Source organism: Zalophus californianus, chromosome 4 (genome assembly GCF_009762305.2).
Source record: "Zalophus californianus isolate mZalCal1 chromosome 4, mZalCal1.pri.v2, whole genome shotgun sequence".
Classification (NCBI taxonomy): Eukaryota; Metazoa; Chordata; class Mammalia; order Carnivora; family Otariidae; genus Zalophus; species Zalophus californianus.
The window spans coordinates 7868398-7894868 of NC_045598.1; the positions used below are offsets into that span (position 1 = coordinate 7868398).

The 26471-nt window shown below is 56.3% G+C and overlaps 1 protein-coding gene across 1 annotated transcript in view; it reads right to left on the reverse strand.

Moving 5' to 3' along the window:
• CASZ1 (castor zinc finger 1) overlaps positions 1 to 26471 on the reverse strand; it is a 120800-nt gene that overhangs the window by 63857 nt on the left and 30472 nt on the right. The window contains exon 3 of the mRNA XM_027578122.2: positions 1896 to 1947. The gene's annotated coding sequence lies outside the window, so the exon portion shown is untranslated. The remainder of the gene's footprint in view (positions 1 to 1895; positions 1948 to 26471) is intronic.

Consider the following 26471-nt stretch of genomic DNA (forward strand, 5'->3'; position numbering starts at 1 on the left):
AGAGAGAAGGCGGCCCCTAACAGACCAGGTCTGCAAACAGCCGGCAGCCCCTCAGAGCAATCCCATGGAAGACAAGAGCTCAGGGCAGATGACAGTCAACACTGGACACACTTAATGCCAGGAAAATACACTTAAAAATGGTTACAATGGTAATTTTCATGTTAGGTATATTTTGTCACTTAAAAAAAAAAAGAACAGAGGTCAGGAGACAGCAACCTTTTGCTAAAGGGCTAGAGAGTAAATATTTAGGCTTTGTGGGCCAAACATTCTCTGTTGTAGCTGCTCAGCTCTGCCACTGTAGAGTAAGCCAAAGCCACCGCCAGTATGCAAATGAGTGGGCGTGGCTATGTTCCAATAAAACTTTATTTACAAAAACAGGCAGTGGGCCTCCAGAAGATAGGATGCCATCCCACTGCCTGGGGACGGGAGTATCCAATCTGGACCTTGCCGAGAAATGGAGGGAAGGGCTGGGCGAAGGCCTCAGGTGGAAGTCAGGCTCTCATGACCAGCAGAGGATAGATAAAAGGAAGGGAAAGAACAAGCACACTGATGGGGGGGAGTCGATGTCCCAGAACCGGCCCCGGCACCTAGCCTGCCAAGAAGCCCTTCACTTTGCTTCCGATTCTCATGGATGATACGAAGCGGTAGATGGTGGTGACTTGGAGCTCTCAACATTCTAGGAGTCTTGATGCCACCAAAGAGGTGTTACGCTGTGGCTAAGAGGGGAAGGGAGTGGCCAGCAGTGGGCCAGGATGGCCAGAAGGGACGCCAGGGGAGAGGAAGGCGAGGAGAGAGGCCTGGGGAGCAGAGCTGTAACCAGGGTGGAGCTGGCGGCAAAGGGAGGAATCTACGGGCCCCAGCGAGAGCGCAGGGCGCGGGCCGGGCCTGCCCTACACCGGCCGCCTCTGATCACGTTTTCAGGGCCACTGCCCGCAGGCACAGACAATGCTGGGGGAGCCTTTGAAGTCCGAAAGGGATGCCGCGGTGGGAGCCGCACGAATCTCCTCCCTTCCCCCCATCCTCCCCGGGGGAGGGGGCCAGCAGGACAAAACCCGGAGCCGGTCACAGCCAGGCCCGAAACGCGGGAGACAAAGGGAAAACAAACAGGTTTGGAGCCAGGCGCACGGTGCCCTGTCTGTCCCCCACCCCGCCGAGCGAGGATGATGGATGGCTGCAGCCAGCCAGCTCGCCCGCCAGGCAGGTCCCGCTATTTACATAACACTGGCGTTCCACCGGTCACCTCTGACACCGCGCTGCCTGGGGCCGAGGCCTGGTGGCCCCCGACGTTCCTCGAGCCACTCGGGTACTGAGACAGCCTGTGAAGGCCCAGCCAGACCGGGGAAGCCCCGGGCTTGGGAAGGGCAGGTCAGCAGCCTGATCGGGGCTCCTCCCTACCAGCCACTCATGGAGGGGGGAGGAGCCCACAGCCTGGGTAGCTCCAAGGAGAGAGGCAGGGCTGGAGTTCTAGGGCTTTCAAGTCCACGAGGCTCCCCAAGAGCCACAAGCAGAGCTTCCAGGGACAGCCAGCAGTTGCTGCCACAGCGGGCAGACGGCGCTACGAACTGGGGATGGCACCAATGGGCGGCCAAACCCTGGCACCAGGGATGCCTCTGCCCCACACTACCACGAACACATTCCGTGCCCACAGTCCACAGCCCACATGCCCCCCCACTCCGGCCCATTCCCAGCCTAAGAGCCAATCTGACATGTTCCTACTGGGGCCATCTTTTCTGGCCAGGTGCAAATGGGCAGTGTGGCTCCAATCCCCACTCTCCATCTTCCCAATACCCCCTGGGTGCTCCGCACGACTGGACCCAGCCCAGAGTGACACCTGTACCAGGTCACCAGTGCAGGGGGGGAGGACACAAGGAACAGGGAGGGGTCTCAGGCCTTACCTCGTAACGGGTCCTAGAGGCTCCTCTTTCAGAGTAGGGGCGTCACTTCATCCTGGGGAGGGAGAGAGAAGATCCCTGTTAGTCTTTCAAGGCAGGATGCCCACAACTTCCCAGCGCATGCCCTCCAGCCTGCTCTGTGCCCAAGGGCTCCCTGCCACCTACGGGCCAAGGGGCTAATGCTCCAGGACCGGCAAAGGGGGTCAAAAATGGATTGTGGCTCACTTAAGTATATGGCAACCAAAATTTGAAAAAGTTCAGAAAGCATTAGGAGACGATGCTAGGGGAAATAGGGTACTCGGGACACCCCTAACGAAAGAGAGAACAGCCAGACCCTACTGCACACGCATCCGCAGAGGCGGAGATAGGAGTCTGTGGGTGGGGGGGCTGCAGTGGCTAAACCGAGGGGCCTGGGGACACCACAGAGCACAGCAGTGCCCATTCCTTCACTCTCTTCCCCAGCCCCTGGGAATAAAAATGACAGATGCCAAGCTGTTCACTACAGTAAGTGGGAGACAGAGGAGCAAGGGTGGACCAGGGGCCATGGCACCAAGAAGCCTCACCTCCCAGAAACAGGCTATGACAGCACCTTCTACCCTGAGGTCCTAAAAGGAGACACAACAACCCATGCTAGGGGCCCACGTAGGGAAAGGGACACGGTCCAACAACGTAGAGGATCTTTAGCCAACATATAACTCAGCCAAGCTTGCCAGGCTCAGACCCTCCTGCCCAGAGCTTGAGTTTGGGGAGACAGACTCCTGATGTGGATAGAAAACCCAAGGAGCCCTCAGTCCCCTACCCGGACTCCCACCTCTACCCCCCCTGCCCCGGGGCCTGAGAACCCTAACCCATACTCAGGAAGAATTTTCTGTTTATTACGTTTTTTCCTCCCCACTCCCTCATTTGTGGCTTATCAATGATGCAAGAGGAATAACACCAATTTCCTTAGGCTGTGTAATCCCCAAATCAGATTGGGGGGATTGCAAGAGGTGAGGTGACCTTGTACGGGGCTCCCGGAATGCCACCCAGTCCTGCGGCCCTCCCTCTCTTGCCCAGGACATATTTAGACAGATAATGCTAATTGTACTTGACAAGTCCTCCTAAGGAGGCTGGGTCTTCTGCCAGGTTTTGCAGCCTTTGTCGGGCTGCCTGGGCAGAGGTGCCTACCGGGGCAGAGCCCACCCTGCCAGGCCCAGGGCTCTGGGGGGCGTTGGGCAGTTGGGGAGGCTGCTCCCCCTGCCCCCCTGGGGGGGTGCCTCCTAGGCCCACCTGACCCTGAGGGTGAGAGGCTGAGGGTCAAGCAGAGGGCTGGGTCGACTGAGATAGGGGGCAGTAGAGAGGAAGGGGGAGGCTTGTGAGGTGGGAGAGTGCCAGAGGAAGTGCCAAAGAGGAAGAGGCCAGAGAGGGGAGCTGCGGGACACGGAGGCCGGAGGCCGGCTGGAGCAGGGCAGGGCTGCAGGGCAGGGGCTGGAGAGCGCAGCCTCTGCTGAGAGGCGCTAGGCAGGCCTGGCTGTCAGAACCCGGCTGCGCGTCCATCCTATGCTCGCTGCCTGAGATCTCTCCGGGCGCCCTGGCCAGCCTCCCTTGAACCCCCAAAGCCCCCCAACCCCATAACTCCAGTATCTCCCTTCCACCACCTTTTTCTCCCCTCCCATCCTCCCCTGCAACTGTGCATTTATTAATTCATGAGGCACTAATTAGTTCTTTGTTTAATTTTGTGTTAAACAGACTGACCGGAATGATAACGACTTGCAGCACGGTGTTGCCGTCCCCAACCGCCCCTGTTTTCTGACAACAAGGGAGCGAGGGAGGCCGGAGCGCTGAACCCAAATCCCTCAGCAGTTGCACTTCATTAAGTCAAAATGTGACAAGAAGCTTAGAGAGAGCAACTTGCAGATCCGATCGCACACAACAATCGCAGGAAACTTTGTGGGAGTTGGCGGGGGGGGGGGGGGGGGGGGGGGGGGGGGGGGGGGGGGGGGAGGGGGAGGAGGGAGGGGGAGGAGGGAGGGGGAGGGGCAGGGATGCTGGCTGAGGGGCCGGCCCTAGGTGGCGCCTCTCACAGGCCCCTGGGGCAGGTGGCCTGCCAGACTGGAGCAGGGAGGTCAGCTGGGTGCATTCTGGAACCCCAGCGGGAGCCCAAGAAGTTCAGCTTCGCCTCTCTTTTCTTCCCCAATGGGGCATCTTCTGTCTCTCTCTGCCCCCCACTGTCCCTGACGTCTGGTCTGGCCTGTGTGAGCTAGTGGCCGGGCACACCCAAGGCCCCACAGAGGACCAGAAGAGCTGCCGGGGCTCAGGAAGGGCTTCTACAAGGCCAGGGGACAGACACAGAGAGGGAAAACACAGAGGAGAGCAGGCGCCCCCACATTTGGCTAAGAAACAGAAGTGACATGCTCAGGGATCATGGCCGACGTGTCTCTTCTCTGCCAGCCGTCCAGCCACCTCCCCACTGGCCCATCCACCCATCGACGGCCTTCATCCTAAGTACTCTGACCAGAAAACTGAGGACCAAAAGGTTGTATTCTGTGCGGAGGCGCACGGCAAATCGGATACAGAACCAGGTCCTGGAGCTTCCAGACTAGAAGCAGGCAGCTGAGCTAAAACAGCCTGATGACCGGCTGGCTCCCTCCTCTCCACATGAAAAAGCAGAAGCTTGGCCCCAGAGGTGTCAAGCCGCTAAGCCCATTGGCCCATGGCGTGAGTGAGGATGGGTGGGATCACAATCAAGCCAGCCCTGCCCCAGTCTGAAGGCAGGGCCCCTACCCTCCTTTTATACCTGGCCCTAATTTCCGCAGATGTGGACGATGTCTTCTGTGAATGAGAACATGGGAGGGGTGCGAGGAGGAGGAGAAGAACAGAAGTGCACAGAGAAAGTTGCCAGTTATGTGCCTCGCGTGCCAAGAGTCTGTTGCCTTCTTCCCATCGGCCACTGCGCCTGCCAGGTGTGGCTCGACCCTCGCTGCGAGAGCTGTCCTTCGGAGGCCCGCCCAGCCGGCCCACGGGTCCCCTGGCTCGGCCTGGCCTGCTTTGCCCGGCCAGTGCCGGAGTGCAGTGGTCTCTCCCCGGGCCTGGCAGCCCTGGGCTGGCTTCTGTTAATTTGCTGTCAGGCTGCCTAAGCAAACCAATTAAAACTAATCATTAATTATAAAAGAGAGCGAGAAGAGTAGAAGCGAGAGAAGAAGGTGAATGTCTGAGGTGGGAAGGAGGAAGAGGGAAGTGGGAAGGAGAGGGGGAGACCCCCCCGCCGAGGGCCAGCGGGGAGCTCTGGGGGGGGCGTGGTGAGCCGGGGGGAATGGGATGCTCGCTGGAGGCTCCTCCAGGCACAAGGAGGGTTGGGTGGAAGGAGGGCTGGATGGAGGCCAGAGGGGCTGCCACGGGTGAGAGGGTGGAGGGACAGGCCGGGAGAGGAGGGAAGGGGCAGAGGGAAGGGTGAAGAAGCTGCTGTGCCAGGCATACCGGGACCTGAAGAGGCCTCATCCAGCTGCAGTCCCTTCTGGCTGGAGCCACCGACTATCCTGGACTTGCCTTCGGAGTGTCTCGCCCACGGCTCCCCAGCCCCATATTTATGAGGCTCAGCTGATTATGCAGCACCAGGCCAGGCTCCTCGGCCCTGCTGCCCCTACCTGCTCCCCAACCCTCTCAGGCCACGGAGGCTCGGGGCAGCTGTCGGCCGCCCATCTACCCCCCAGTGCTGTCCCCTGCCCCTCCCCCACCCTCACACACACACACCCTCTCCACGGCCCTTTCACAGGGGCTGAGGCCATGTCAGCCGGCAGCTTGGGGAGGGGGGCAGCTCAGACAACAAGGGGCAGTGTCATGGAAACGGGCACTTTCCCCGAGAAATATTCTGTTTGGCCTCCTTCCTGCATTGAGGAGCTGTCAGGAGCCTGAGTGAGAGCCACACCACCCCGGGACCAGGCGTGACAAAACCTATTTTCTGCCTCAAATTTGATTGATTAAAAAACTTTTTAGGAAAACCATGTTAAAAGAGTGAAAGAGAGAGAGAGAGAGGGAGAGAGAGAGAGGGAAGGGAGGGAGGGAGGGAGGAATAGAGGGGGAAGAAAGAAAGAATAGAAAGTTCTGCCAGGGGAGCAGGGCCAGGGAGAGAGAGGCTGCAGGCAGGCAGGGGCTGAGCAGTTAGCCGGCAGACGCCCCAGGGGATGTGTGTCACTAGGACAGCCGCAGCCGAACCAGGCAAGATGGAAAGGTCAAAGGAAGCCTGACTTTTACACAGTGGTGAGCAGGACAAAGAGGGGTCCAAGGGCTCTGCACAATCCAGCAGGTGCCTGTCCCCTCTTAGGGAAAGGGACCTAACACCTCAAGGCAGGCAGGGGGCAAGTGGGGCGGGCACCCAGCACCAGGAGTCCGAGCAGGTCTCTGGATTGGCTCTGGGGGGGCGGGGGTGGGGGCTGGTTTCCAAACACAGTCTGGGCTGGAATTTGGCCGGAATCCTGAAAAATCTGTACAGGGTCAACAGGGAGAGAGGGTCTAGTCGTTTGGGGGCAGGAAAGGGGTTTTCCCACCTTGTTCTGTCAAGTCCTGGCTCAGGAAATGTGTTCAATAAATACATAAATGAAAAAGCAGGGAAGTACTCAGCTGACTCCCACCAGCCCCGGGGCCTCCTGCTCACCCTCTCTGCCTTAGACATTCCCTGCCCAGGCCTTGGTCCCTTTGCTGGATGCTGCCCTGAAAGGTCCCCATTCCTGGCTTGCCCTCTCTCTTCTTCCTGTCTCAGAAACTGAGACCAACGCTGCCGGGACTCGGCCTGTGATGGGAGGCCCTGCCTTACCCTCTCAGGCTTCCAGAAGAGGAGTCAGCCTCCCCATCCCTCCTGAGACCACAGGGGAGGAAGAAACTCTTCCATTTCGTGAAAGCCCTGCCTGACCACTCAAGGCAGAAGTGCCTGAGACCTTCCTGGTGGGGCCCATCCTCTCCCTAGTAAGAGGGATCCAGGTCGGCGGCTGGGTTTGCTCTCTCCCCTATCTGACAGCCTTGAAGGTCAAGGCAAGGAGTCATTCTGGCCAGATTGTCAGCAAGGTTTCCTGGGAGGAGTGCTCAGCAGTGTCCAATCCAGTCTTTGCCACCTCGGAGCTCAATGAGAGTCAGGCAGTGCCTCCTTAGAAAGACGGTCCCATTCTGCCAGAGAGATGCACAGAAAGCCAACAGCTGCTCTGGGCGTCACCCAGCCCCTCTGCCAGGTAAATCGACCCTAGATCTCTTTCTGTCCCCCGCTCCACAGTGGGCTTAGGAATTCAGCGAGTGCATACTGTGTGCATGGGGCACAGTGCTAGGCATGAGGAAGAGAAACTGTCCAGCATGTGGGAGCAAGAGCAGAGTCAGGGAGGTGGGGCTGGAATCTTGCCTCTGTCACTTATAACCACGGGAATCTGGTAGGGCAGACTGCTTAACCTTTTCCAGGCCTCAGTTTCCTTAATGGAAAAGTAGGAACAGAAGTCCCCACCTCAAAGGCAGTTGGTTCAGTGAGTCTTTCTTGAATATCTACTATGTGCCAGATACTGTCCTAGGCCTAGAGAACTGTGGGAAACCAAAGACAGTTCTCACGGAGCTTCTACTCTCATGGTGGTGGCAAAGATTTGCTGAAATAATGCGCAGCACTATGGTCTGACACATGGTAAGTGCTCAATATACATTTCCTGTTACTAACTTTCAGGGTCCCTGCCTTGAAGAAGCTGGGGGCAGATCCGGGTATATATCCAAAAGAATGGAAAACGGACCCAGATAAATGAACACAGATGTTCATAGATGCTCTCTTCACAAGAGCCAAAAGGTGAACAACCACCCAAATGTCCGTCAACGGACGACTGGATAAACAAAATGAGGCAGAGCCACACAATGAAATATCAGTCAGCTACAGAAAGGGATGAAGTTCTTATACGCACTACAGCATGGATGTACCTCAAGAACATGCTGAGTGAGAGAGGCCAGACGCAAAGGGCGCATATCGTACAATTCCACGAAAACGGAATGTCCAGAACTGGCAAATCTATGGGGACCGAGGGCAGGTCAGCGGTCATCAGGGGCAGGACGAGGGGGGACTGGGGAGTGGCTGCTAACAGGCATAGAGTTCCTGTCCGGGGTGATGAAAAATTTCTGGAACTGGATGTCGGCGAGGGTTGCACAACATCATGAAGGTGCTTAATGCTACTAAATTGTACGGTTTAAAATGATGACGATGGTAAATTTTAGGTGACGTACATTTTACCACAACGAGCTAACGTAAAAAAGCCAAAGAAACAGTGGCAGAAGCAGCCCCAGCAGCTTGAGAAAGGAGAAAGATAGTCCCCACGTGGCAGCTCAGCAGAGGTGTTAGATAAGCCAAGCAAGGGGGTGGGAAGGTGAATCATCACAATTTCAGATGGGGCCCATCCTCCTCGAGAACGGCTTTCACCCTGCCCAAGGAATTCCTAGGCCTCTGTGAGACGCGCTTTGTGACCGCTGAGGAAAAAAAGACAATATGGAAAGGCGAGTGTGGCTGCAAGGATGGGCCTCCCCACAGCCTACGTCACTCAAGAGCCTAGGATTCCGTGATGCTACCATTCCCCTGCGCACACGCGGTGCATCCCGTCTGGTGTGTGGATCCCAAGATGCACGGCCCCCGCCATCCGTCTCCGCCAGGCTCCCCTGATTAACTTTTGCTGCTGCTCAGGCACTTGGTGTGACAAGCTGTCCTCTGAGAGAGGAAGGAGGGTCTGGATGAAGGACTTCTCCACCTACAGGGCTCTGGGACCCCCTCCCAAAGTATGGGGTTCCACCTGGCAGGGAAAGCCTAGGATACCAGGAGAGCCAGGCCCTGGGGGCAGCCCCCCGAGCCCTCTCCCCGCCCTCCTGCCCACATCCTGAATGCGTGTGCACACAGAAACCCCTGCCTTGGCCCGGGAACTGTCAGGAGATCAACAAACAAAAGCTGCTTCTTGACAGGGAGTCATTTATATTTTAGCTTCGTTCCATTATCCTAACGAATCCTTCATCAGCAGATGCAATATTAACAGCAGAAAATCAGCTCATTACATCCGGGGGGAGTTCATCAAGACGGCAATCATGTATGCAGCTCCCCAAGCCTGCAAGCGGCCAGTGTGGCTGTTATTTATTTATTTTGTTAGTTATTTATTTAATTTTGGGGGTTCTTTCCACATAATTGCGCCGCATCTCAGATCTTTAATAAATAATTTGTAGGTCCTGAACTGCAGACAGCTTTGCTCTCTGCCATGAGAGCCTGCATTAGCCAAAATATTTACCAATATTTAAAAGTCATTAGAACCGGGAGGGAAGTGGGGAGGGGTACTCTGTTCTTCCCCAAACAGCCTGGTTTGGGGCTAAGGTGCTCGGTCCTTGTTCAGGTCCTACGACCCCATCTCCTGGTCTGAGAGGAGCTGTTCTGGATGGGATGCTGCCGCAGGGCAGGCCCGAGTCACTTGCTTGGGCTCACTTGGTTTGAGCAGGGGGATTTCCTGGGAGCTCTTAGACACACAGGGCACAGATGAACTGCGGGCTGCTCACAGCTGACGGGGCTGGCTGCTGGAAAGGCCCTCCTTGGTGTAGGGGCGAGCACCTTCGCATGGCATGCCACAGCGTCCTGCAGGGACAGCACTCCCTGGCTCCGACCAGTGCTGGGGAGCTCATTGAGGGAAGCCTGACCCCTTCCTCTCAGCTTTCCAAGGCTATGCTTTCAACGTCAAAGGACAGGAAAGTTCAGTGGGTCCAGAAGGCAGACCCGTCCCATTTTACAGATGCGAAAACTGAGGTCCAACCAACTTAATTAAGCTCTCTTCCCAAGGCAGTTAAGCCCTCTTCCCACTAGGCAGAGGCACAGAACCTGGGTTTAGACTCAGAAGGGGCTCTGCTGTGCCTCCATTGTTTCTGCTGGGCCTGAGGCTTCCAACAACACAGCCGGGCCTTCCGAAGGCTCCTGGCTCCAACCCACAAGGCTGAAGTGGCCAGTGGGCCTGACGGGCACCCCCCGCCACCACCCCTGGGCTGGCCATGCTTTCACAGGTTTTTCCCAGCGGGGGCTGGATTTCTGCCCAGCCAGGAATGTGCTCCCAGGATGTCAATTCTAATCTCCCCAGCGCTCTGACAGAATTAAGCTCCAGTTTGTCCGACAACATCCCAAAGTTTCAGAAATCCAGGGCAGACTCTCTAATCAGGCTGGAGGACAAAGGTCTGGCCTGACCCTGTCACTTCCATTTACTCCTCCTGTCTGTCTCCTGGCTGCGGCCTTTCCACAGCTTCCTCCACCCTCTGCCCTTCCCTGGCCAGCTCAGCCCCCACCCTCTCCTCAGAGCTCCCCTATTTCTCCGCCCAGCATTTCCCCTCTCCTGGCAGTCAGGCTAATCCTGGGGGCTCCACCATCTAAAGCTGAGGAATTCCTAGGAGACTGACCTGCCATGGCACTCAGGCTGGCTGGCCTCACCTTGGCTAGGGCCCCCTCCAGGTCACTGCCTCTAGAAAGCACACCGGCTCGGCTCCTCCTTGGCTCGGCTGGTTCTCAAACTCTGCTTACTCTTGCCTCTGGTCAACCTGACTTTGGGTTCCCTGCAACTGCTCCTGAAGCATCCTCTGGCCTCAGCCAGCCTCCACCCTGTTTGGAAGGCCCTGGAAAGCCTTAGTCCTTTAGCCACGTTTGGGGACAGCCATGTGGGCAGAGATGTTCCCACCTCAACCAACCCCCTGAGGCACCAAGAGGGACACTGGGTAGAGGAAAGCAGCAGTAGCAGCCCTGGACCTGGGATAGCCGGGGCCCGTGGTAACCACGCCGAGCCCTTGGCTCTTCCAGGCCATCGTGTCATTAGAAATGGGCAAGGGGCCCGGGAGCTAGGGAGCTGGGCTAGCTGGGCAGAGGACAGCCCCCAGGAAGTCAGAGAAACAGAGGTGCCTCCTTTTCTACTACACACGGCACCCAACTCGCTCCCCTTCCACGTGGCTCTCATCTGGACCCAGAAGGTAGTACCTGCCTCCGTCTCTGGAAGAAGTTGGAAGAGGCACAACCTTCATAGCACATGCAAAGAGGCATTGTGGGGACTGCGGCTGAAATTCGGTCTGCTCACATCAAAAGGTGCATAGGGAGCCGAGGGCAAAGGGAGGAGTAGGGACAGTCAGGAGGGGTACTGGGTGCTGTTGCCCTTGAGCCTGTGCACTGGCCAGAAAGCCAGATCAGGGAGGGGCTCCCCAAGAGAAAAGGGCAAGAAGAAGCATCCGGGGTGCAGACAGAAGGCTTGAGGAGGAAGAGACAGAAACAGAAATGCCGTTCGGCTCTTTTGCTGACCGTCCAGAAGGTACAGAAATCTACAGTGGCCAGGATAGGGGGCTCCCCCAGAGCCACCCAACTGGCAGATAGCTCGGAAAGTCCTGGAATGTCACAGTAGGCAGAGCCTGCCAAAGCACCTCCAGCTTCCTCCTGTGACCTGGGCAGAGACTTGACCTCCCCTCCCCTGCTTCTTTGGCCACACTTTGCTTTATGGAGGGGGGACCCCTTTCTCAGAGTTGCAACTCCCCACGCCTGACGGTCTCTCGTGCATTCTGCCAAACATGTCCCCCTCCCAAGGCTCCCTGCCTGCACCGGCTCAGCCAGCCGGGTGGCCTGGAGGATTCACCTAGAGACTGAGGAGGGCTGGTATGGCAGAGGGACAAGAGGAACAGGTAAAAGCAGCCGAGGAGAATGAAAGGTCTCTTTCACCAGCTCTCTCCCTGGAAGAATGAAGATATTTCTTGTATTTTTTGCCGAAAGCCAGAAAAATCTACCAAGGCCACCAGTCGAGAATGGAAGAACGCCTGCCTGTTAGCACTTTCAAGAAAGCCCCTGCGGTTCCCACTGCACCCATCACCACTCTCACCCCCTGCAACTCCACAACCCCCAAAACTTCCAAGTTTGCTTCTCTGCCCTTCCGCCTGCCTTGCCTTTTCCCCCTTGCTGTGCTGGGTGTTGGTGAGATGTTGGGTTTTTTCTTTTTTGCAATTTATCAGCAGATTGTGTGGAGCTGAGTGGTGTGAGCCTCACCCTGCTAAATAAAGCTTTGGTATTTCTGATAAAGCCATCAAATTCCTTATCACACTGACACAAAGTGCATTTAAAGAGACAGACACCCTGTCCCTCCCGCCCCACCAGCCCCTGCCCCCTCCACTCAGTTCAGATTTCCAGCTGCTCAGGCTCTTCTGGATCAGATACCAAATACAGCTCCTGAGGATGGCGGGGGGGACAGGGGGAGAGGGGACAGGGTGGAAGCCAAGGGGTCAGCTGCCCTCTCCAACTTCCCCCCACCCGTGTCAGGGCTGCCGGCACCCAGACCAGGGACCCCGGTCCACAGGGAGTGGCATATGTACTTCCTGCCCCAGCGCTGGAAGCAGAAGGAAGCTATCAATAGAAACGTCCTACAACAGGGGATGTCCTCATAAACAGAACAATCCTGTGTTGGGACAACAGCCGGCAGCTGGAGGAAGAGCTCCTGGTGAGCTGCCGGACCAGCAAGGCTGCTCAGTTGCTGTGAACATGTCTGGCCACCTCGGCCACAGCAGTACCAAAGGGGGTGCCCCGGCCTCGGCACTGCCAAAGCGGGGGTCCCTGGCCACAACAGTACCAAAGGGGGTGCCCTGGGTGCACAAAAGTAGGGTGGCCCCAGCCATGGCACTGCCCAAAGGGGGGTGCCCTGGGAGTACAAAAGTGGGGTGCCCTGGCCACAGCAGGACCAAAGCAAGGTGCCCCAGCCACAGCACTGCCAAAGGGGGGGTGCCCTGGTCACGGCAGTGACAAAGGGGGGTAAAAGGAAGACCGAGGGGGCCGCTGGGGCCCACTCAACACGGGGCTGACCTGCGTTCACATCAGGCTTGACTCCTCACACCGCCCCATGAGGTGGGGGTCAGATGAGGAAACTGAAGGTGGCCCAAGGCCACAGAGCCAGTGGCAGGCCCCAGTGGGAGCTCCAGCCCAGGCTGGCCAACAGCTCTGTGGAGTGAAAGACCTTCTTCCCCTAACTGATTTGCCAAGCTCACGTCCACCTCCTCATTTATGATCCCACGAAGGCAGGCCTTCCTGTGTCCCAGGCCCCCCCTCCACTGCCACCTCCCCGGCCCTAGCTCGGCAACCCAGGCCCTGCGCCCACACACAGCCTGTTGGTTTGAGGAATCAAATTTATTATTTTTAATTATTTTGATTTATCAAAGCAGCAGCTACAATCATATTAAACCAACTTGGCTTCTTGGCATCTGACAGATACAGCTGCTGTAGGACCCCCGACTCCATAAAACACCCGGCCTGTCCACAGGCTCCTCAAGCAGAGCACCCAAGGCTCCTTCTCCAAGAACCCCAAATTTGAGGACCACTAGGCGCCCCCACCTGCCCTGCCAGAAGCACAGGCTGACAAAGTTGCTGAGGGCCAGAGAGGACAAGGAACAAACTGGGCAAAGCTGCCAGGTCTTTGGGAAATGACCACATCCATCCCCCAGCCAGGGAGGCCCTTCCAGAGTCCTGACCCCCTGGGGAGTAGGCAGTAGACCCAAGCACATGCCCCCTGAGCTGGCCTTTGTGGGGGCCTGCCCTATCCCAGGCCTGTGTCTGGGCACTCAACAGAGATGAACCAAATTACCCCTCAGACCCTGCCCATGGGAGGAATGACTGCCCCCTTTTTGCAAGGGAAGAAATCCTGCCCAAGGTGCATACTCATAAAAACAGCGAGGCCAGAGTCCAAACTGATTCATTTTGAATGAAAAGCCCTGGTTCTTTCTACCATACCTCCCTGCCTTCCCCTCAGACCCAGAAGCAGCGCTCCTGCCCAAGTGCCCTGGCTAGCGGAGGAAGGTGGCAAAAGCGAAAGAACCCTGAAGTTCAAGGTGATGGCCCAAGGCTGCACACACCCAACATTCAGAATCTGGGTGCTTCGGAGAAGGGCGTCCCTGAGAAACAGCACTGTGGGGCAGGCAACACCAACCCAACATCCTTCCACCGGACGCTCGGGCCCACTGCAGGGCACAAGGATAGGCTGGCCTGCCTTTTAGGTGGGGTGGGGGGAGTTGCACAGGTGGAGTGGCCTCACAGCTCAACCAGGGAGCTGGCCATGCCCTCGGGGCCAGCCCAATTCCCTAGGGAGCCCAGGAGCCCAGGGAACTGCATGGCACAGACCAGCAGGGTGTGGGAACAGGGGAAGTGGGCACTTCACAGTTCTAAGCAAAACTGCGCACCAGGAGTGTGGGTAGGCCTGGAACTGACCCCTCTGGTTCGGGGGCCCACAGAACCCACAGGAGTCAGCCCCCTGCAAGTCTTGTGAACATGGGCAGGGCTTTCTCCATGGGGTGAGGGGAGGCAGCAGTGCCAAGAGTCTCAACCCACGTCCTCCGATTTCATACGCAGACATGACAGTCAGCTGCCATCAAACCAGGAGCCAGATCCCACTGGTCCCCACGACCCGGAGGCCCCACAACCTTGTGTGAAGAGCGTGGCTGTGGCTGCACGTTCTGAACCCTGATGGCACCATGGGCACCTTATCCAGCCCCTCTGAGGTCAAGTTTCCTTATCTATCAAATGCATGCGCTGATAGTGCCTATCTCAGAGGGTGGCAGTGAGGATTCGGGGAGACAGAGAGTGCCAAGCTTAGCCAAGTGTCTGCACATTTCCTATGTGCAAAAAGTGGTGGCAGTCATCCTTGTCGTTGTCATTGTCATCATCATCATCATCATCACCTGAACACCTAACCAGGATAGGGCACAAGGGATTGTGGCTTTAGGCCCAATGAAGGCAGAGAGGCTGGGCCGTAAGTTAGATGTTGCTGACCGGCCTCACGGCTGTGCTCCTCAAAAAATCCAGGGGAGGTCTGAAATGTCTAGAGGAGGCTGTCCCTGGTGCCTGCCCAGCACACTGGCATGAGCAGCCCACAAGGACCTAGCGTTAAAGGCAGGAGGGAGAAACCAGGATGACTTTAGGCAGTTACATTTGCCTATCAAAAACTCTACATTCACTCAGCTTTCCTGGGCAACTCATGCCCTAATATGGGCCCAGTGGCTTTCTGGGTTATTTCGAGTGCTTGTGATAATGACTCCAGTCTACTGCCCCCAGAAAACTTTCCATGTGGGGACAGGGAGGATGGTGGGTGCAGGGAAGCCCAAGGTCAGAGAGCATGCAGAAAGGGGGCACAGATGGGTAAGCCCAGGGGAAAGGAAGAGCAGGAGGCTGGAGGAGTGGGCTGACCCTGAGGTCAAGGTGGGGGGGGGCAGAGAGCTGGGCAAAGCAAGCCAAGATCCCCAAGACACAGGTGGGCACTGAACTACTCCCCTTGCCCACCACTCCCTGCCCTCGGGAAATGCACCCAGGACAGCAGTCAGGATGGCACCCTGCCTTCTCGCCCACATCTCTGGTAGGAGTCCCTTTTGCACAGGGGCCAAGCCGGCCTCCTGGGCAACCCTGCGATTCCTTGGGGCCCCTGGGCTCCTGGATTGACTTACACATTAATGATCTTCTGCCCAAGCTTGGCCCATGGACTCCAGACCGCACAGGGTTAACTCAGACAGAGGGGCTGGCTTTGCCTTCACTCTACCTCAATTTCTACTGCACCCATCACCTACCTCCCCCACCCCCTGATCTTAGGAAAAAAAACCCATCAAAATAACTATTTTATGTCTCCAAATATGCAGATCATTTTCTTTAATGAAAGATGCTTGACGTCTCCGATCCAATTAATATGCAAATGCAGGAGAGGATTTATTTGTGACATTCTGTCTGGGTGAGAGAAAACAAAAAAGGCCTGTTAACCAAAACACTAATTGCTGTGACTGATTGTCACATATCATCATTTTCATAGGATCTCCTCCATTCCTAGCTCTCAGGGAGCTCGAAAGCAGGACTCATCCACGTAGGCATCCAGGAAAAGCAGGGCAAACTGGCTACCTGCCTGTGTGGCCCCTCCCCACCAGGCCTATGTCAGGGACCAACTGAGGGCAGATGCTCTGCCTGCTTCTGGTCCCACGGGGCAGCCACTGACCCTGACCTTCTACAGGACTTTGCCGGTGACTCTCCCTTCCTACGTGCACTTCATTCAGGCGCTGGCCCGCAAACCAGGGAGAGGGAGGCTGGGTATCTGCTGGGTCTGACAGGCTGGGGGAGGCCTCAGGCAGCACACCTTCCTGCCTCACTCCCGGCCAGGTGCTTTTTTGCTTTCCGCTCCCCGCCTCCGCTAGGAAGTGTTCAGAGGAATGAGAGGGAACCTCTTTGGGTCCTCTAGGCACCCACCCCTGACTCTCTTCCCTTGCTTCTCCAGATGTATCTCTCCCAGCACTTGTTGAGAGAAGCCACCTGGGGAAACTGAGGCATGGTGTCCTCCCCTTAGATGACACAGGGAGTCTACGGAAATGTTTGAGGATGCCTGGGCATGCACGCCGGCTAGGCAGAGACACCTGCACGTCAGCCCCCTGGGGCGCTGAAGGGGGTGGGTTAGCTGCTACAGCCTAGGCACCCCTGAGCTACTTAGACCCCTCAGTAGGACCATGGGGCTTCCTTTTCCTTTAGGGGGAATGCGGAAGGGAATGAGTGTTGACAGGCATCCTTATTACCAAAGGCCAGAAGGAAACTGGAAAAGACAGGTTTTTGCTCAAGATACCAGGTGAAGAACAAGAGGGTTCCAGGTGTGACGCAGTTCCAAACTCAAGGCCAAGAGGGAGAAGGAGATTCACCCAAGCACTCTTCTTTCCCACTCAAGGGGCCAGTGGACCAGGGAAGACTGGAGGGCACAGCCTTGGGGCTCAGGAGCTTGCAAGGCTGGTCTCTTACCATTTGGACTCAAACATTCTGGACCCTCAGAAGGCCTCTACTACCTTCCTGCCTCCTCCCTAGAACTCCCCCGAGTTCCCAAGGACATTGAAAACGGGGGCTTGGGGAGCCAGCATCGGCAAGGCCAAAGAGCCACGAGGGTCCCTGCACACTGCTGTGGGTGCTGGGCACAGCTGAGGGCACAGTGAGGGACTCTGTCTGCATACTGCAGGGCAAATCCCACTGAGGGCCAGCGAAGCAACCACCACTTAGTGGGCACCAACACAGATGTGCCTGGGGCTCTGAGGCTGTCCCCAGCGGGGCCGCGGCGGTGGTGGTGGCGAGGTGGCTCCATCCCAGCTGACTGCCATCTCAGACGTCCCCCTCTCCTGCCCTGGCCCAGCTGCCTGCCTCTGGCAACGCCGACTTGGGCCTCCAGGAAAAGCCGGCGCCACGGCAGCACGGGGCAGACACTCTCCCCCCAGAAGGCCTGCCCCCGCACCCCAGGAACAGGCTCAACAGGATGCCGTGCGGGGGAGCTTGGAAGCCTTCCGGGAAGAGCGCAGCCCTGGCACCAGTCCTGCGGGGAAGGAGGTGAGCTGGGTCTGCCACTCTGTCTGCCGCTCACCTGACTTGCGCCCACGGCGGCTAAGCACCAATGGGGTGTGCGTGGGCGCAGACGGGAGGCGCACATCATGGCGCCAGGAGCCAAAGGGGGAAGGGCAGGCGGCTGGGGAGTGGCAGCAGGTTGGCTGGTCAGCTGAACAGGGCTCTGACTGTAAGCCCCCGGTGGGAAGGCCCCACCTGCCAGTGGAGAACCAGAGGAAGGGTCCTCCCGAACACCAAGCCTGGCTTTCTCCTGGCCGGAAGTGCCCACTTTCCCTTTGGCCTGTTCTCCACCACCGGCTCGGTGAGAGGGGACAGGCCTTGTTCCTACTTTGCATGTGTCTACCCCACAGGCGCTCCCAGGCACAGCCTGTGGAGCACTGGGGTGCGGGGAACATCGATATGGTTTCCCGGTGCCATGACTTAGAGTCCCTTTAAAACCAACCCATCTGTCCAGTAAATCTTCCCATAAAACAAAGGAGTACGTGGCTGTGGCCCTGAGCAGTGTGTTAAAGCCAGAGGCCTGCCCCTATTCCACTGTCTCACCCTTCCCCTGGTGCCCAGCCTGGGAGCAGAGCATGCCCAGCTGGAGATGGCAGCCTGACCTATGGAAGGCCTGATGTCCAAGTTTGGGTCAACCTAGACCAGCTTCCTGGCACTGGGCAGAGAGGCCCTGCCCTTTGCAGGTGCCCTTGTCTGGGAAGGTCAAGACCCCAGGGCACCAAACTGGAAGCTCCCTCCATCCCTTAGTCTTCCTTGCCCTGTCTCCCATTTTTTCCCCCTGGGGTATGGGTCCAGAACCAGACACCTAGAAAACTTGTCTGATTGTTGCATTTCCCCCAAATTCCTTCTGCAACCTGGCTACTCCCACAGTCTGCTTTATGCCAAGATGCCGCAGGTGGCACCCCATTCAACACGGCCTCGGCTCCATGTACCTTTCTCCGGGACCTTGGGGTTCTCATCAAGTCCAAACCACATCAGACTGGGCCAACCCCAGGCTCACTCACACCCAACCCTGGGGGTCTCCTAGGGTCTCCCAGATCATTCAGGTTCTTGGTGGGGAAGACTCTAGAATCTGTTTCCCAAATCTGAGACCTAGGAGCTCTTTCACCATGGGTCACTTTCAGAGAGGTAGAAGCGTCCCCCCATCTTTGCTGAAAGGGGTAGAAGGTTAATGCCATACTAGCTTTAAAAATACCCCAGCATACAATCCACAGGGTTAGAGCAAAGGCCACATGGTCAGAGCCGGACTATAAATAACCAGCAAATCATTTCCCAGAGCCACGGCCCCCTCCCCAGCACCAAGAACCTTTCTGAGGAAATCAAAGTGAACACAACTGTTACCAAGTCACTACTAAAATATTTACCAGCCTGGCGAAGTGCCGAAGGTGCTTGGCACCGAGTGTTTGCTTATTTACAAGGCTGTTTTAAAGGGTAGAAAGCAAAATAAGGTAACCTGAGCTATTAAACAGAGGGGCCAGGTGGTACCTACCAGCTGTCAGCTGTCCCAGGCACATGGGGGCTGGAGGAGCACTGGCACAAAGTCCCCCAAAATGGGCCGGAAAAGCAAAGAGGCAGGCTTTGGAGCTCCAGAATAACCCAACCAGCAGGGGGGGCTCGGGTTATAAGTTGAGGGGGGGGGGGTTTCTCCTTGGCCCCAAACACCAGCTAACACAAGCCCCCAACCTGCTCCTGGACTTCTGCATCCACCCTCAGAGGGGCAACAGGGGTCACCACCCTATCTCGAGGGGGGTACCCAGGCAAGGAGAGGGGAAGCAGAGGAAGACAGGCAGTAGGGCTCCTAGAGGATGCCATAAGAGGACCCAGGGGGACCTGAGGAAGAGCATGCACTCAAGTGTTCTTGTCTTCCTCCTCTTCCTCTTTCTTTGAAGTTCCCTTGTGGTTTGAATTTCATTTTGATTTTCTCAACTTTGGCAGATTGGAGTTGAAATAACCTACAAATTACTTAATGTGTTGTAAATCTGGGGGAATTCAGGAGTAATGGGGACCACATGTTGGCCTGGAGGAAGCCCATGGAAGGCTGAGGGAAGGCGGCCCTCACAGACACACAGGTGGCTGTCCCAGGCAGGGACACTTGATGCCCGTGGTCCCCTGGAAGGAGGGGGTGTGGGCTCCCCTTGGGGTGGGGTAGCATTCCCGAGGGGGCCGGGGAGCTCCGGATGGACACAGAGAGAACGTGTTAAGACGGCGGACTGACCAAGTCGCTGCCTGGGGCAGCCTGGTGACCGTGGACGGGGGCAGCCAAGTAGGCCGTGTGCCAGGTGCCTGCCAGGCCCCTTGGCTTCACCAAAGCCGCTGCGCTGGCCCTGCTCCCCTCTGGCCTCCTGCTGCATGTGTGTGGCTGTCAGCTGAGCTCCCACCGCCCTCCCCCCCCACCGCCCTCCCTCTTCAGCAGATTTCTCTCAAGTACTAAGCCATATGGTTCCAGTTAAGCTCCATATTTTTCCTTGTCGATTGAAGAGACACACTTTCCTCTTTGCCAGACAGTTTGCAGATTGCTCTGTTGGCTCAATTTCTTATTGGATTTCTCAAAAAACCTGACATTTTAAATTAATTTACAGCCACAACAAAAAGAGTTCAGAATTTTAATGGTGTTGTAAGTAATTTTTAGGTAATCCACTCCAGATTTTGATATTAACCTTTGAAACTGGAGTTCATTCAGCTACTATGTTACAATACCCAGTCAGATTCCAGGCCTGGGGGAGGCCAGGCTGGGGTAGGAGGCAGAAGCAGGGTTCTGGGGGTGCCCTTTTCTGCTAGGAAACCCCAGAGGGGTGGTGCCTGGGAAATCCTAGAACAGTGGGTGAGAGTGACAGAAGGCACGGAGGGCATGGCAGGGGGTCTGTAAGGCAGCGGGGCAGGTGCTGGAGAGTAAATGTGGGGGCAAGAAGACCTACTGAATATTCTAGAAGGATCAGCCAGACTCAGCAGGGGGCAGCATCCCCAGAATCCCTCAGCAGGAAGAGCAGGGCTCCTGGTATGGGGTGTGTGGTACGAGAGAAGCTCCACCTCAGTGCACCAGGAAATAATAATGATAATAGTAATAATAATGGTGACAGCTAACATTTGCTGAGTTCGCTGTATGTCAGGCGGTGTATTAAGTGCTTCACCGGCTCTGGCTCATCCATTCCTCAAAACCACCTCTGGGGTAGCCACTGTCACTACTGCTCCAGCTACAAACACTGATGTGTCTCGTTAGCGTGTAGTGAGGGCTTACCGTATCCCAGGCGGGCCGAAGCCCTTTATACCCACTACCTCATTAAAGGATAACAGAAACCCGAGAAGGGAGATAGGCTATTCATATCCTCATTTTACTGAGGAGGCAATGAGGCTCTGAGAGGTGAAGCCAGGCCTCCGGTGTTTGGCTGCTGCTGACCAACAGCCAGAGAGTTCTGGGACCCCCGCCCGCCCTGGCTGACCCCGCACCCTGTGGCTCCCTCCTCCCCATGCTACAGAACAGCGCCATCGTGCTCCTTCCGGCTGGGGCTAGAGCGAGCTGGCGAGAGCAAGGCGGCGAGGAGGTGTGGTCCTCCAGGCAGACCAGGCTGGGGCCTGCCGGATGCCACCTCTTCCCTGTGCTGCCTCAGGCTCGGCCGAAGGCCGCACGCCAATCCGGACAGAGGAAACTCCGGGCATGGGAGAGGAGCCCTCGCCAACGTCTTTACTAGGCTCTGGCACTGAGCGGCCCCTGCCTGGGTACGGTGCCAGCTTACTACACCAGCAGATTGTTCACATTCCTTCCCTGCAGGAGCTTCCCAGGGCACCCAGGAAAAGAGATGCAAAGACAGAGCCCCAGCCAAGGCTGTTCCAGTCCCTGGAGGGTCCTCATGCCAGCGGCGAGCCAGAGCTCGGAAGGGAGGCCAAAGACAGGCTGGACAGGGCCTGCCCTGAAACCAGGGTATCTTCCTTGGCCTTCTCCCTGTCTTGGGGGAAAATGGCTCAGGGCGGGAGTCAGGCCCTGCCAAGCCCACTGAGATGTCATGTAAATAGTGCTGTATGGGGCCTCGGGGAGCTTCCCGTCATCAAAGCTAGGAGAAAGGAGAGAGGTGACGGCTGGGTGGGGGATGGGATGGAAAGGTTTTCACTTTACTGGCCCTGTGTGTGAACAGAGCCCCAGAGCACACGAGTGCGAGTGCGAAGGACCCCGGACTGAAGTGCAGGCAGAGAGGGGAGCGAGCCAGTGTCAAGACCTACAACCTGTCAGGGAGGGCGGAGGGGGAAGCGAGAGGGCTGTGGGAGAACTGGGCAGAGGTAGCCGGTGGCCCATGGCAGTTCCAGGTCTGGAGGGAGCTGGGCGTCCTGGGTGTCTTGTGGAGCACTGACTACAAAGCCGTGAGGCATACATATACCTTTCAAGCCCAGCCCACAGCCTGTACAGGAAGTGGCCCTGAGACCCCATGCTCTAGCCAGGCCATCCACCCATCCATCCATCTATCCATCCATCCATCCATCCACAACCATCAGCTGTTTGCTTATTCTGGGTACCAGGTTTTTGCAAGGCTTTGGGAGTCCAGAAAAAACCTAGGCCCCTGGAAACCCACAGACTCAAGAACCCCAGCCCTTTTATCCTCAGGGACCTGGGGATTCAGCATGGCCTAACGGTGCCAAGCAAATGCAGACCCGATGCCCACTCTCTGACAGGCTCTGCCCTCTTGGGTCCCCTCCTCGCTCCTCTCAGATCCCAAGTTGGATTCCTAGACTCCAAGAAGGAGAAAAACCTCCCGAGGTGCTGGGAACCACAAACTTCTGACCTTCTACCACTTCCATGGAGAAAGGAGGCCTAGGCCCCCAATTTCGGGGTAGTCGGCAGCCCTGAGAGCGAAAGGCTGGGCCTTGAAGCTGGCCTTTGCCTTCTTCCCGAACACAGTTCTCAGAAGGGCCAGGCAGCAGCTGCCCGTGCCCAGACTGTGCAGACCTTGGAACCTGTGGAGCCCCTGGCTAGCGGCCAGACAGCATGTATGAGTATCAGGGGGTGAGGCAGGGGGGGTTGAGAATTCAGGCTTTCCATGCCCCCGGCACCATGCCAACACGTGGAAGGTTGAACTCACCCCTGGCGGGATGCCACGTGCCCAAGGAGTGGGCATCTGCCGGCATGGCATCGTATGAAGAACTAGGGGTCCTACCACTGCCTGTCACTCTGGGCTTTCCCTGACACGTCACGGGGGTGGGTCTGCTCCGTCCCCGCATGGCATGGAGTACGGGGGCCCCCAAATGTCCCTTTGGCGCCATGCCCACCACATACCATGGGCCAACCCCATTGGCACCCGGCCGCACATGGAAGAACTCAGACACTCTGCTGGACCCCAGCCAGGCTCGGAATGGTTCTCCTTGCTGGCTCGAGGCCATAAACAGGGCATCTCTGGGTTTGGGCCCATGGTACCATCTATTCACTACAGCGGGCCAGAGGACTGCCCTACCTCCCACTCTGTCCACAGACAACCATGTTTGGTCATTTTATGGACCACGGGATAATGCCAGAAGCCTTTGTTAAATTAGTTGCAACGTACGTACTATATGTAAAAATTAAAATGAATGTCCTTCCCCTGAGGTCATTGGGACAATCCCATCCAAACTATTAAATTTTCATTTGTGTTCTCATTGAGGGAGCAAACCCCAGAAACTTTCTGAATTGTTCCCCACCCCCTGCCCTCCCCAAGTTGTCTACTGGCCTCTCGTTCTCTTTCCAAGTCTTTCTTTCTTCGCTTTTTTTTTTTTTATTATTTTATTTTTTATTTCCCCCTCTTGGTCAGGTTAAAGCGCTCCTGAGGGGTGATTGACGGGGGTTGCCATGGAGACCCTGGCGTGAAAAAAAGCCTCGTTAGTTGCCAACTCTGTGTGTTGTTGTTTTACAACTGTGACCGACCGTCACATGAGAGGGGGGACAGCTGGGGGCCGGGCAGCACAAAGGGGAATGGCTTTTTAATGGAGTGCCTGGCCAGCGCTTGAAGACTCAATAAAGAGTTGCTGGTGAGTCCCCTCACTGGGCCCGGCCCAGCACACGGGAGCCGGAGGCCCTTTGTTCCTCAGGAGCTGGGATGGGAAAGTTGAGAAAACCAGCCACTGGGAGGTGAAAACAAGAGGCCTTCCCCCCACCGCTCACAGGACAGCTATTTTCCCTCACTCTCAGGGTGCCAGGATCTAGGGGACAAAACCCAGTGTCTCGGACAGGCTGCCATGCTGGGGGAGGTGGCTGGGAGGCAGCTGGGGGAAGCCGAGTGGGGAAGCAGAGGGAGGAGAAGGGGGAGGTGGGCCTGCCTCTGGCTCTGCATACCGCCCCCCCCCCGCCCGACCCCCCCCCCCACCGGCGTGAAGGCAGGTGGCCGCTGGGAAACTGGGCCGCTGTGGGGCGGGGGCAGGGGGAGCCCAAGCTCAACACAGGCTGCGCCCTAATGGGAAGCCAGGGGGCTGCAGGAGGATTTTCTAGGGGAGGACGAGACCCTGCTGGAGTGATTCAGGCCACGGCCAGGAGGGTGCTGGCGTCCACGGACACAGACCGCAGGGTGGTTCCTGTCCTACGTCCCAGGCCACCAGTGAGGATCTCCTTGCTGTCTCTCCCCATGGCAGCTCTCGAAGAGGGCCCTGTCCCCGGACAGAGGCCGGGGGGCCCAAGGGAGGGGCTGAATCCAGCCAAGACCTTAGCCTTTTCTGAGGGCAGAGACCAAGTGCCAGAGCGAAACACTTTTCTTCAGCCCTGACCAGAGAGAGAGACAGAGATGGAGAGCAAGAGAGGGAGACTGGGGTAGCTAAGGGCAGCGGTTCTCCAAGTGTGGCCCGCGGGCCTCTGGGGGTTCCTGAGACCTTTTCATAATAATGCTAAGATGCAACTGCTTTTCTCACTGTGGCGACCTGGGCACTGAGGGCAGAAAGCAGTGGTAGGTAAAACCGAGGGTGCGCCCGCACCAACCAGTGCTCTGCGGTCACTGTGTTGGTCATCACCACGCCCTTGCAGGGAAAGAAGAGCCATATTCACTTAAGAATGTCCTTGAAGAAGCTATAAAAATTGTTCATTTTTATGAAATCTTACCCTGAGTACGTGTCTTTTTAACATCCTGAGGGACGGAAAGGGAAGTATACACAAGGCTCTTCTGCTGCGTCCTGACATCCAGAGCTTGGCCTCAAGGACGGGTACCCATGTGACTGCACCGAAAGCCACTCTTTTCACCGAACACCATTTTAACTTGAAAGAGTGACTGACAGACAAACCCTGATTTTTCAGAGTCGGGTATCTGGCAGACATTTTTCTCAAAATTGAACAAAGTAAGACTGTTGCTTCAAGGGGGAAACAAAACTGCCAGTATTTGTCACCAGTGATAAAATCTGAGCTTTCAAGTGAAAATGAGACTTTTGGAAAAAATCTCTGCCACCGTGACTTTGACAGCGTCCTACAACTTAACACATCACTCATTCCAAATGAGACCCGTGATGATACTAAGGAACCTCATTTTCTAAAACATCGTGGCATGAAATGTGTCGACATTTGGAAGATCTGCATTCCTCAGTGAACCAGTATTTTCTGAATGACCCATGCGTCAGGTTACAAAATCACGCATTGAGAAATGATTCATTCAAAGCGCAAGGCAGACCAGTGGGTTTTAATGGAAGAGTGCGCAAAGTTCAGAGCTGTAGTTTCAGATTCCACACTGCAACTGACCTTTGAGAAGCGATCGCTTGCCGAGTTTTAGTGTAATAGCAAAGAAGTACATCCACTATGATCTGCAAAGTCCACTTCAATAGTCCTCCCTTTCCCAGATACACATCCGAGGGAAGCTGGATTTTTTCCACAGACTAACCAAAACAATATATCAGCCAGGATTGAAGATAGAAGCACGTGTGAGAGCCTGGCTGTCCTCTGTTAAGTCAGACATTAAAGAAACTTGTGAACATGGAACGCAATGCTACTCTTACTGTTAACGTGTTACTGCTGTTATCTTTACAGAAACTAGTAAGTTTTGAATTTTTTTTCTCAGTTTTAATTTCTCATATACTAAATATCAATAGCTATATGCCATATGAAGCCAAAGTTCTTTGGGGTCCTCAATACTTTTTAAGAGCATAAAGGGGCACTGAGACTGACGGTTCTAGAACCACTGGCTTAGGGCATGGGGAAGACAGGAAGAAGGCAGAGGGCATGTGTTGTCGCGCTTTGTGGAGCAGGGCTCTGGCAGGGATAATTCTCTGCCCCCACGGATGGCCCTGGACTCAGTAAGAGCCCTTGAGGAGAACTCCACATCGCATCCTATGGTGAGAGATACAACCTTGGGCAGGATGGTGACCTGGGTGAGATGGTCCCGACAAGTATTAAAAGAACCACCGAGAGGCCCTGAGTGAGCAGAGGGAAAGGGAGAGGAGGCGGCCACTTCCGAGTTGACCCGGGAGAGTGGGGGGGGGGCGGGAGGTGGCGGTGGTGGCGGCAGCTCGGGAATGCAAGCTGCAAGGGAGGTAACATGCCCTGGGCCCCACTGCCCCATCAGAAAGTAAAGAGGAGCTGGTGGCGGGGGTGCCCAAGAATTTAGAGCTGAACAGGGATTCCTGCCACCAGTGTGCAATTCACAGGATGCCCGGGGCCCCTTCCCAGAGACGTGTTAATTACCTTCCCCCACTGGTCCCCATGGGTAACCAGGCTGGAAATGAGCAGAGGCAGGCTCCAGCTCACTTTGCTCTGTTCTGGCTGGGTAAACCAACGATCCTCAGCCCCAAACTTGGCTCTGGTGCAGAGATGTGGAATTTTCCAAGAAAACTTCAAAATCATCACTGAGAGGGGAAAACAGTTGAAAACTGATCTTGAAAAGGAGAAAGAAAAGAAAGGGCAGGCCGGGTTCCCCAGGTACCCCCAGAACACAGGGTACCGGGGATGTGAACACTGAAACTATGTGTTTTCATCTCACACACAAAGTCCCCAGGATAGCATCCAAACTTGACCTGGTACCCCAGGTCATCACCTCCTCCCAGAATTTGAAGCTCAGTGACCCACAGGCCCTATGGCTTCTGCTGAGAGCAGCATCTTAGAGGGAGTCTCTGGACATTCAACCAGCCAAACATCTAGGACCAGATACCCCGAGCTGAGGCTCTTAAGGTGCAGCACTCTACTAGACACACCTGCAGGCCTATCCAACCCACAGACAGCACTGAGAGCTAGCTTTGCACCAGGCACCATTTTACATGCTAGGTGCCCATCAGGGACAAGGGCAGAAAGCCCTCCACCTTCA